Here is an 11557-nt window from a genome sequence, read left to right as displayed (position 1 = left end):
CTAAAAAGACATCTAGAGAGAGAGTCAGTACTCCGATTTACACATGAAAATAGTGAAAATAACAGTCTGCCATTCCTGGATGTACTAATAGCAAAAACAGGAACCTCTTTAAGCACCAACGTATATACCAAGCCCACCAACATAGGATTATGCCTGAACGGTAGAAGTGAGTGCCCTCAAAGATACAAAGCCAGTGTTCTCAATGCTTATATTCGTCGAGCGCTTACCCACTGCTCTGAATGGAGCAACGTGAGTAGAGAGTTTGAAAGAGTAACTCAGGTATTGGTGAACAACGGATATAGCAACGCGGAAATAAACGCTGCTATAAGAAGACTTGGACCGTTGGTATAATCCAGAACCTAGAACAGAAACCACAACACCTCCAATAAAATTATATTACAAATCAACCATGCACAGTGAACATATAAAAGAGGAAAGAATAATGAAAGAAATAATCCGTAAAGGAGTAAAAAGCACTACTCCTAACCAAAACACAAACCTGATAATATTCTACAAAACCAAGAAGACTTCCGAACTCCTTATCAAAAACAGCCCGAAGCCGACGGAGAACCCTCTACAGCAGTCAAGCGTTGTATACATGTACACTTGCCCCCACGAAGGATGTAACCTTCAATCTAAGTACATAGGTATGACGTCGACCAAGCTGACGAGGCGTTTGACATGCCATCTTCAATCTGGTGCCCCTAGGAATCACATGAGACAAGCCCATGACATTACTCTAACCAGAGAAATGTTGAACAAGAATACCTGCATAATAGCCAAAACCCAAGATTCAAGAAGATTACAAATTCTTGAGGCAATTCACATAAGAATAGAACAACCTACCATGAACACCCAAATCACGGAACTATTTACTCTACCCACCATGAGAGTAAGGACAAGACCAGAACATAACGATGCCAGCACAGAAGACAATGTCCAACATAACAGGCCAATTACACTGGATTAATCTTTGTGTTTAGATAGGAGCTGCCTCGTATGGGCCAATAAGCCTTCTGCAGTTACCTCTATGTTTCACCTCACATTTATCCCTTATGTATCCCCCCCATGTTTTCACATTTATTGTATTATCACCTGACCCAGTGCGGGTATAAAATCAACCAGCATTGTAAGATCTGTTCACTTGAGAATGAACCATGGAGGTTCGAAACGTTGTGCAAATTGTATAAATAAGTGTAATACACTCTATAGTAAATCACTTCTCTTCCTCACCTTAAAAGTACGAAAATGAGTTTTGGAGAACTCCTATTTCAACTAAGCCCTGATGCTAAGAAAATAGTTAGAGGGATAGAAGACCTAAACCAGAAAATAATAAATACAGAATATGCGGTCATATTCAATGAAACATGTTTGAAAGAAAACCTGCTGCCAGTATACACCAACATACTCATACATATATGTACATATCTGTACATATACATATATACACTTATACATATTCAATCACCTACACAAATACACACATCAATAATCTTTTGTGTCACAAGTGATTCAACAAGAGGCTCACAACAGTCACTATACAAGGCACTTTACATCTATGTTGAGTCACACAGTTACTAGTTTTGCTCCACACCCACCCAACTGGCCGGCAGCTTTACAGTCATGTGCTCCACACCCACCCAACTTGGCGGCATCATTACAGTCATGTGCTCCACACCCACCCAACTGGGCTGCAGCTTTACAGTCATGTGCATGCATTACCTACAGTAAGCAAATTTTGGATACTTCACTAAGATTTCGGGCAGCACATCATAATGAATGAAGTACTTCTGCACATTTCATGGACACAATTGTTGGTGTTATCTCTAAATTCCGCGATTTTTTCACATTCTATTATATAATGACGCAAAGTATGCGAATCGTTCTGCTGACAGAGTTTACATTTAGTCAAATCTACATCATCAGATGTTACAAATTCCCAGAGGTACTTGTAGCTGAGCCTTAACCTAGAAGTGGTAACATTTAGAAGTCTGCTAACATTATTGGATGACCCATAGTCGTGCGATTCATCAAAGTTTACACAATATTGTGAAATTGAGAGTCAGTGTAGTAACATAAATTGGTAAATCATAAATATTGTAAGTTAAGAATCTGGTGCATTTGTGTGTGTTGGGGGGGAGGGGGGGCGATACCCTTGGTAAGCGAGTGTGGAAAGTAACCTTAGACGTTCTGCGGTCAATGGGGGGGGGGGGAGGGCCAAATCCACCCTCCAACATCTGGGCATAGTACCATGCAGCAGCCTCCACAACACTCCATCAGCCTCCAGCTGATGCTTGTAGATGCCTCATCTACCCTCACCTATGTCACACATTAACCTACAGTTCCTGTGATATTTAAACTCCTCATCACAGTGGCGTCTCTATGTATGCATGCATGCATGTATGTATGTATGTATATATGTATGTATGTATTCCCAATCACGTTAAAGACTCCCCCTCTATCATCCAATTTAAGAGAAAAACAACTATGTACTAAATAATCAACTCCTTGTAATTTTAATTATGCTGACCTTCCTATCTGTATTCAGACTGTGCCTACCATCATTATAGGTGATTATAACGCCAGGCATAGGAATATTGGTAAATCGCAGTTCAGTAATCGTAACGGCAACCAACTGTTGTCACTATTAGGTAGTCACGATGATGCACAGATTGTCGGTGACCTTGAACCGATGAATATCTACGGGGGTATTCTTGATCTATGTCTCGGTTTCAACGTCTCCCACACCGTCTGTGCCTCGTCAATAGTGCCAGATATGGCGTCTGATCATCTGGCCATATTAGCCACTGTAAACATTGGCAGCTCTATCCTCCTCGGTGGAGTGTTCAGGCGGAAGAGGCTGGCTGAGCCCATCGATCAACGAGACAATCTTGTTGCTCATGTGTCAGATTGGTGCAGTTCATCTGAGCCTTCATCAGTTGAAGATTTTAACAATGAGCTCACAGGTACTATCGAGCCGTCTATAGAATCACTTGATCCATCGTCCAGGCCACGTAACCCAAATTACACTAGTCATAGCACTTATGCTTATTATAATGATTCTAAATTGCATGCACTAAAACGCACTGCCAGAATAATTGGACAAGCTTATAGAAGGACCCGCACTGCTGAAATGCTTCGGCTCTTTCAAGCGGCTCTGGCTGAGGCCAGGGAACGTATGGTGGAGCTGAGGCAGACAGACTGGGAAACTTTTGTCCGTGGTCTCAATTCTCACACACCACTAAGTCGGGCATGGAAGGATATCAACAAGATCAAAGGGAAAAATGCTGCAGAGATCTCGTACCCTAATCCTCTGCACAGAGCAAATGAGCTTGTTGATGCTTGGGCCACGACTTCTAGCTTTGACAGTCTTCCTCTACCCACACAGAATGAATTAAATAATAGATAAACTGATAGGGCAAGGCTCCTTGACTTCATGCTTCATCAAGAGGATGACTGTGACATGCTTTTTACTGAATACGAACTAGACTCTGCTCTACATAAAGGCAAAGCTACATCACCCGGGGAGGATGGAGTTACTTACGGCATACTGCGTATGCTTCTGCTAGTTCCAGGGAATCCCTTGCTTGAATTGTATAATATGAGCTATGTAACTGGGGAGCTTCTTAAGTCATGGACCAACAGTCTTATTATTCCCATTCCTAAACCTCACCACCCGAGTGCTTTTCGCCCAATCTTCCTCACTAGTTGTCCATTTGTAGCATCAACAGAAGACTGAATGACCAAATTGCACAGGTTAACAGCAATAATTTTGATATTGCTCTACAGGAGCTCTACACGTATAACTTGATAAACAAAACCCCACCAAAGATCAGAGGACATGTACCCTATACAAACAGAAACGCCACAGGCCTACTAATATACATCAGAAGTGATTTACCACACATTCTTGTGAGCACGTCACACAATGTACACACACAGTACCATCACTATCATGTACAAACTTCAGCAGGCCACTTCTCAATCTGCAACGTATATGCCAAAAGCCAGAAACTCAATGTAACATTGCTCCCAGATCTCGACAATCATGGGACAATATACATGGGAGATTTTAATGGTAGACATATTACTTTGGGAGAAAATACTGACAACGATAATGGATGCAAATTTTACAAATATTTTTATGACAACAGAATAACTGTATACTACGGATACCCAAACTCATTTATTGGGAGGCAGACTTGATTATGTAATGGGTAGAAACCTTGTGCAAGGAAATATGGAATGGTCGTTGGTAAATCACTGGGTTAGTGATCGCTATGCAATTTTTGCTTCCTATAAGGTGCAGTGTGATGTACCTAGCATACATCAGAGATGGAAAATGAATATATGGTTTGCATAACCGCTTTATTAACTGGATTTCAAAATCATATCAATATTACTCAATAACGATCTACACGCCTTCTCCAGAGACCTCGTTGATACAATTACTACCTACTACGAAACATGGGTGTGTTGGGGAACAACCCATAAGCCAACAAGCCATAAGAGGTGGACACCACCACCGCCACCCAAGTGGGTCCTTGACCCCATATTTGTTAAAAAACAATAAACGAGTAAAGCAGCTTGAAGATACATACAAACGATCCAAATCACAAGAAGATTTATATGCATTTCTTGTCGCAAATATAGAGGTGAAGCATGTTTGACCGCCAGATGGGGAAGACGTGCCACCTGCGCTCTCTAGTTGTTGGTGACTCAGCCTTGTGTGTGGTTCTCGGAGGTTCTGTTAGCAGGGGCCCTGAGCCCGTGTTTATCCGAGTGATGGGGGGTCTCCTTGCCCCCTGTGCAGCGGTCCCTGACGATTGGGCTAGAGTATTCGGATTACCTTGCGGTGGATATGACCTTGTTTGACGTTTTGTGCATTGACGTCGCTGACGTCTGCGGAGTCCAAATAATTTTAAGTCATCGCTATGTAGTTAAGTTGGTACTGAGGTGGCTTATCGAGAGTTTCTTCACTGATTTGACAGTTGCACGTTCCGGTTTCCAGCGTCCAGAATGGCATTTGGCAAGGAGGCTCATGTCTGACATCCCGTCATCCGTCAAGTTAATAGTGTTTTATATCCCAGTGTATTATGCCCGGCAGCCATGGACCTGCTTCTGTTGCGGGTTGTTGGGGCACCAGGCTGTGGGGTGCAGTGCAGGCGTCGTGGACTAGATGAGTCTTTTCCGTGAGAACTTAATCCCCCCCCCCCCCTGGTTGTTCAGGATGCCTCCAGGGGCGTGAATGTAGGTGTGTCTGAGGATGCTGTGCCTGAGCGGGAGACTTCTGCTAGGGCTGAGGCTGTTGACGGTCTTTCGTCAGTTGCTGTGCCATAGTCTCCTGCGAATTCTACGGAGGCCGTGTGTGTTGCAGGCATGGATGGGGTGGGGCATGTGGTCCCTCCCCTTCCCTACCTCTCCCTTCTGCGGCTGTTGTGGACGGTTCTCCTGTGGTTCCAGAATCTGCTCGCAAGCCACTTGGAGTTGGGGAAGTGTATGAAATGCCTGCCGTACTGGTTGGGTGTGAGGGTTGCAGCCTCTTGTTGTGCATGGGTCGGTACCTCCTGAGGTCGCCACCACTGTGGTCTGGCATACCCATAGATTGCATGCCTGGGCATGGCTTCCCTGCGTTTCTGGTGAGTTAGCTAGCGTGGAGGTAGAAAGTTCGGATGACCTGCAGCTGGACCATATGTGCTAGAGGCGTTTTTCGGATGCTCCACCCCCTGGGAGTCCAGACTGGGTGGACATGGAGGGCTTTGCTAGTTCCAGGTTTTCGGACGACGAGGATGTGCCTGGGGGTTCTGTGGTGCCTGGTGGTGGTACAGCAGTTTCTTTTTTTATTATTATTTTCTACCACAGACGTGGCCACACATTACAATGCTAACCAGCATATATACATTTTCTTCTGTCCTCCATGGACAGGGTTAGAGAAGTGTTAAACATAAAGTTCAAGGGTTTATTGAACACTCAACCACAGAAGGTGATTCGGTGCTTTTAAAATGCTAAGCTAACCTACATACGTAAATACATAGATACACACATTTACGTATGCCCTACATAAAGTGTTTGATGTGTCTTTTACATAGTGTCATTAATGTACATTCACAAAGGTGAAATGTAATTCTGATCAGCTTCCATATATACTTTATACCCAAACATATACATACACACATATATATACATACATATATGCACACACACATGCATTCACATACATTTGTCTCATTTACTCTGACAGGATGAGATAGCTGATAAATAAACTAGTGTGCAATTAGGCACTTAATCACTGAAGGTGATGAAGGTGCTTTTACAAGCTCAGGTTATATAGTTACATCATATATATATATATATATATATATATTGTATGATTGATATATTACATGGTCAATCTTGGATACAAGTCCAATATATCATCAAGTGTTCCAGTACTCATATAGTAATTACAGAGTTCAGCATACCTTAGCCCAGGAGGACGAAAGTCAGTCAGTATGGGACATTCTACAATATAATGTTCAAGAGAGTGCATGTTTTCTCTTTCACAAAGTTGACACATTGTGTACTCGACATTTGGGTTATGAGAAAGCTGTCAGATACGTCTATATCCCAGGCGTATTCTGGCCACTATAACATCACATTGCCGGGTTCTTGTTCTATTAGTCCCATATGTGAATGTCTCCTCACGATATCTATCATAATATTTAATGCTACAACTTTCAGGTCTTTGAGAATTTGTTAGGTCGGTGAGATTTTCATTAGATATTTGTTAAGTATTCTCTTCGTCACTGCTAATGTAACACCCATATCAATTTCTACCACTGGTTTTCTGCAGGCTGTCTTAGCAAGCATATCAACAGTGTCATGCCTTGAGATGCCAACATGTGATGGTATCCATAGGAATTTAATCTCAAATCTGTTTTCTTTGGCAGCTAAAACATTCATTCGAATATCACTGACTAGTTTCTGGGTGTCACTACTATGTGCGTTCAATGCCAGGAGTGCACTCTGCAAGTCACGTATATAATATAACGGGGGGGGGGGGAATGAGAATGGCGAGTAAGTAGGAAGTGAGTAGGAGAAATATAAGAGGTAGAAGTGTAGATGAAGAAATGTAGATAGTAGACGACGAAATGCTGCCACCATCCATTCAAGACCATTACATACAAGACAAGGAATGGAACTTGTCTGTATCACCAAATTCTCAAATGTTATCAAGAGGTCATTATTAGTATGTTCCATCTGTATCCTGTACCCAGTAACCGCAGAGGCTTTCTCACCTCAACTCAAAAACTCTAGGGAACAAAGTTAAAGAAATAATAAATTCATCAATTATATTTTTCATGATAAGTATCATAATTTAAACCATTCAACTTAATGTTCAAGATATAATGTGCAAAGTGAGTCATCATCCAAGAATTTGAGAACCCTACAACTTGACTGCCCCTGTTCCTCACACAACATTTGTAAACACGACCAAGTCACCTTAATGTTCAACTCACCAAGTGTCTGCCTATAGCTGGATTGAGGGGGGGGGGGATCTGTAGTTGACAGAGACTGTCCCGCCCTGCCGGCTGATAGCCTCCCTGGCTAGGCCGTCTTCTCCTCTGCTTTGCTGGCTCCTATTCTCTCTCTATGCTCTGCTCTCCGAGTATATATTGGGGAACCTAGTAGCTAACTCCGCCCACAAGTAGATAGCCTCAGGCACTCTACCAAGCCACTCCTTAAACGTCGGCATGTTTGAAGGCCAATTATCAGATTAACAGAAGCAAGGTGGAATTCGCATGATCTGACCTCAGGTCACTTGAGGTCATTAACGCTTAGAGGTGTGAGACTCAGGCCGACCAAACTGGCGCCTCTCAAATCCTTGTCTGTGACTCTTGTATCTCATTGTATGTATTAAATAAAACTAAACCAAACACCTTCCGGTGTTACATCTCCCTTCTCCCCAAATAAAGTTTTTTGCAACACTGCTAAAGCAAGCTAGCTGTGTGCGACAACTTTATCAACTTAAAAAAAATACATCTTAGCTAAACAAATATACATCATCCTACACTAAAATGAAATATGTAGACAGACGTCCATTGTCTTTGGCTGGGCGGCATCACTGCTTGGTCTTGTAGATAGTCCTGTACCACATTTCTTCCACACAACTGCCTCCGTCGCTTCTCCGTCGTTAACGCACAACAACCCATGGTCAACCAGGAAGCCGTTACTATTTGCACTGCGCACAGGACCGTGGAATTCGGTTGTCCCAGCTGATCTGTAATTGGCCCTACGTCAGTCACCATGAGAGACGTATATTGGGGTTCTTCACAGCTATAGGGACTACAAGTTTCGAGACCTCCATATAGTTGCCACCGTAGAAATCCCATCCTACTTTCTCCTCCCTGTTGCTCCAGCACGCCTCCTTCAGAGAGCCACTTCTGACAGCCACATCAAGTCCGCACGACACAGGAGGAATCACTTAACAGAGCAACATGCTTGCCGGAAGGGCGGCCAGTTAAGCCAAACGATCCTGTCTTGCAATTACGCTCCATGCAATGATGCTGACACCAGCAAGGGACACTAGGCATCGTGTCTCACTCAGCTTGGTCTTATCTTATCCTCTTCTTCCTTCTCTCTTCTATCTTCTTTCTTCTCTCTTCCTCCTCCCATGGGTCTTTGACAAGCAACCTGGGGTCCATTGGGGTCCGTTCGTCCTGGGGTCCATCCTGGGTAGGACCGATGTTGGTGGGACAGACTGGAGTTGTTGTTGCTCTTCTTCCATCTTTACTGGGTCGTCTGGGGTCGTCTCCAGAACGACCTGGGGTTCCACTTTGGGTCCATCCGTCTTGGAGTCCACTGGGGTCCATCCGGCCTGGGGTCCACTGGGGTCCATCCGTCCTGGGGTCCACTAGGTAGACCATTTTAACCGACCGAGAGGGCTGCATCTTGGGGGTCCCCTGGGTGGTGGTGGGCCATGACATCCAGGTAGGAGGCTGGTCGTGGTGGTGGTGATAAACGCCCGTGAGTATGGTACAAGGCAGCCGTAACCTCTTCTGTATATGCGCGCCTCGCCTCTGGCTCCAACCTGGGAATGAACATAAAGGCAACAATACCCGTGTTCCAACCTATTGTGTGACCCTGTAGTTTGCATAGGGTTCACACAGTCCAATCATAACGCTCTCCTCCCGGCAACGACTACACTTAAATTTTAATAATCCAATTAACACTGAATGATATTGACTTGGTGGAACATAAAACAGTAACAGAGTAAAGTTTTAGAGAAGAGAGAATAAGGTCGTCACTACTTTTAACTTGTCACTAAACGAATCTCCACAAAAAAATATGAATACTAATAGAGACAAAACACTAGCCTAACTTAACTAGACCGTTCCTAATCTTACGTACTTAAATAGCTGTTACTCCCACCGCCACCAACGTGACCCAGAGTGTTTCCTTCGCTTCTCCACGGGTCCACAACTCAAAACTTTTGCCACCCTGTGACCAGACTATCTAACGTCGAGCGTCCCCAACGTGAAGTCTACTGACATACTAAGCCTCCCCCTAGCATGCTGTACAATACCAGTACACCTCGGGTTATTGCGTTCAAATGGAGTAAAACAGTCGATCGCAATATTCTGAGCAGAACCACCACTTAAAACTACTTAAGAACTACACCTGCCACTCCCCAACTGACCTGGCAACCAGCGAGGCTGGGTGTCCCCCTGGGACATGCGGGGTCACGTGTCACACTCAGCTGACCTGCACTACCACCAACCACTAAGTTCCCAAATCGCCAAATATTATCACTAACATAAATCACTACACACGCAAGTTCTGGTAAACATTATCTGAACTTCACAAAACCTCACAAAATCACTAAAACACATCACCAGAAAATCACTATCTCCTAACCAGAAAAAGCTCGCTAAATCGCGAAAGTAAAACACCTGTCAAGATCTCCCTGATAGCGCCTGAGTGGCAAGACACTGGGACTGAACAATATTAAATGAACACTAGTTCCATACACATTGTTCAACACCGCTGCCAATATTGTAATGGGGGGGGGGGGAAATAGCTCTCTCTTGTCCATTATTCCATCCCCCAGTTAACTAACGAGGCCGGGGGAAACAGCTCTCTCTAGTCCGTTATCCCGTCCTCAGTTAGCTAACTATTCTAGAGCACCCCCAGAGTTCCTACGGCAGCCTCTCTCGCTCAACACCTTGTAACCTAAGTATTCGACTATCTAGGTGTGGGTACTACAAGGCGCCGTAACTTGATCAGCTACCCGAAACTCTAGAGACAACTCTAGAACACATTTCACTGCCACAAACGTAAAAGAGACACGAAAGGAAAGAGATGACTAGTGAAGTAATTAGTGAGGGTGTGGGGTGAGAGGTAGAGAGGTGGGAGGAGCGAGGAGGGTCATTAGATGAAAGTGAGAGTTCGGAGAGGGGTGGAGGGAGAGTAGATAGGTAGAAGTAGAAAAGTAGATAGTAGAAAGAAGAAATGCTGCCACCATCCATTCTAGACCATTACATACAAGACAAGGAATGGAACTTGTCTGTATCACCAAATTCTCAAATGTTATCAAGAGGTCATTATTAGTATGTTCCATCTGTATCCTGTACCCAGTAACCGCAGAGGCTTTCTCACCTCAACTCAAAAACTCTAGGGAACAAGTTAAAAAAATAATAAATTCATCAATTATATTTTTCATGATAAGTATCATAATTTAAACCATTCAACTTAATGTTCAAGATATAAAGTGCAAAGTGAGTCATCATCCAAGAATTCGAGATCCCTACAACTTGACTGCCCCTGGTCCTCACACAACATTTGTAAACACGACCAAGTCACCTTAATGTTTAACTCACCACGTGTCTGCCTATAGCTGGATTGAGGGGGGGGGGGGATCTGTAGTTGACAGAGACTGTCCCGCCCTGCCGGCTGATAGCCTCCCTGGCTAGGCCGTCTTCTCCTCTGCTTTGCTGGCTCCTATTCTCTCTCTATGCTCTGCTCTCCGAGTATATATTGGGGAACCTAGTAGCTAACTCCGCCCACAAGTAGATAGCCTCAGGCACTCTACCAAGCCACTCCTTAAACGTCGCATGTTTGAAGGCCAATTATCAGATTAGCAGAAGCAAGGTGGAATTCGCATGATCTGACCTCAGGTCACTTGAGGTCATTAACGCTTAGAGGTGTGAGATTCAGGCCGACCAAAACTGGCGCCTCTCAAATCCTTGTTTGTGACTCTTGTATCTCCATGTATGTATTAAATAAAACTAAACCAAACACCTTACGGTGTTACAATAAGTCCACTACCTCTGTCTTTTAAAAATTCAGTGGCAAGGTATATGCCTGCAAGTTCGGTTTGAGTTGTACTTGCCCAGTCATTGACGCACTTCATTACTGTATGTACGAGAGAAGATTGTTCAAATATGTTACATGCACATCCGGTACATCGTCCACCTTTTTCTACAGAGCCGTCGGTATAGCACTGATACACATCGTTACCCATACTCTGAGTACTTTCAGTGTTAACTGTTTTAATAATGTAGTGTGCACACTATCT

This window comes from Procambarus clarkii, chromosome 23 (assembly GCF_040958095.1).
Source record: "Procambarus clarkii isolate CNS0578487 chromosome 23, FALCON_Pclarkii_2.0, whole genome shotgun sequence".
In the NCBI taxonomy this organism is placed as follows: Eukaryota; Metazoa; Arthropoda; class Malacostraca; order Decapoda; family Cambaridae; genus Procambarus; species Procambarus clarkii.
The sequence above is the reverse complement of the archived record's forward strand: the minus strand, read 5'-3'. Positions refer to the sequence as shown.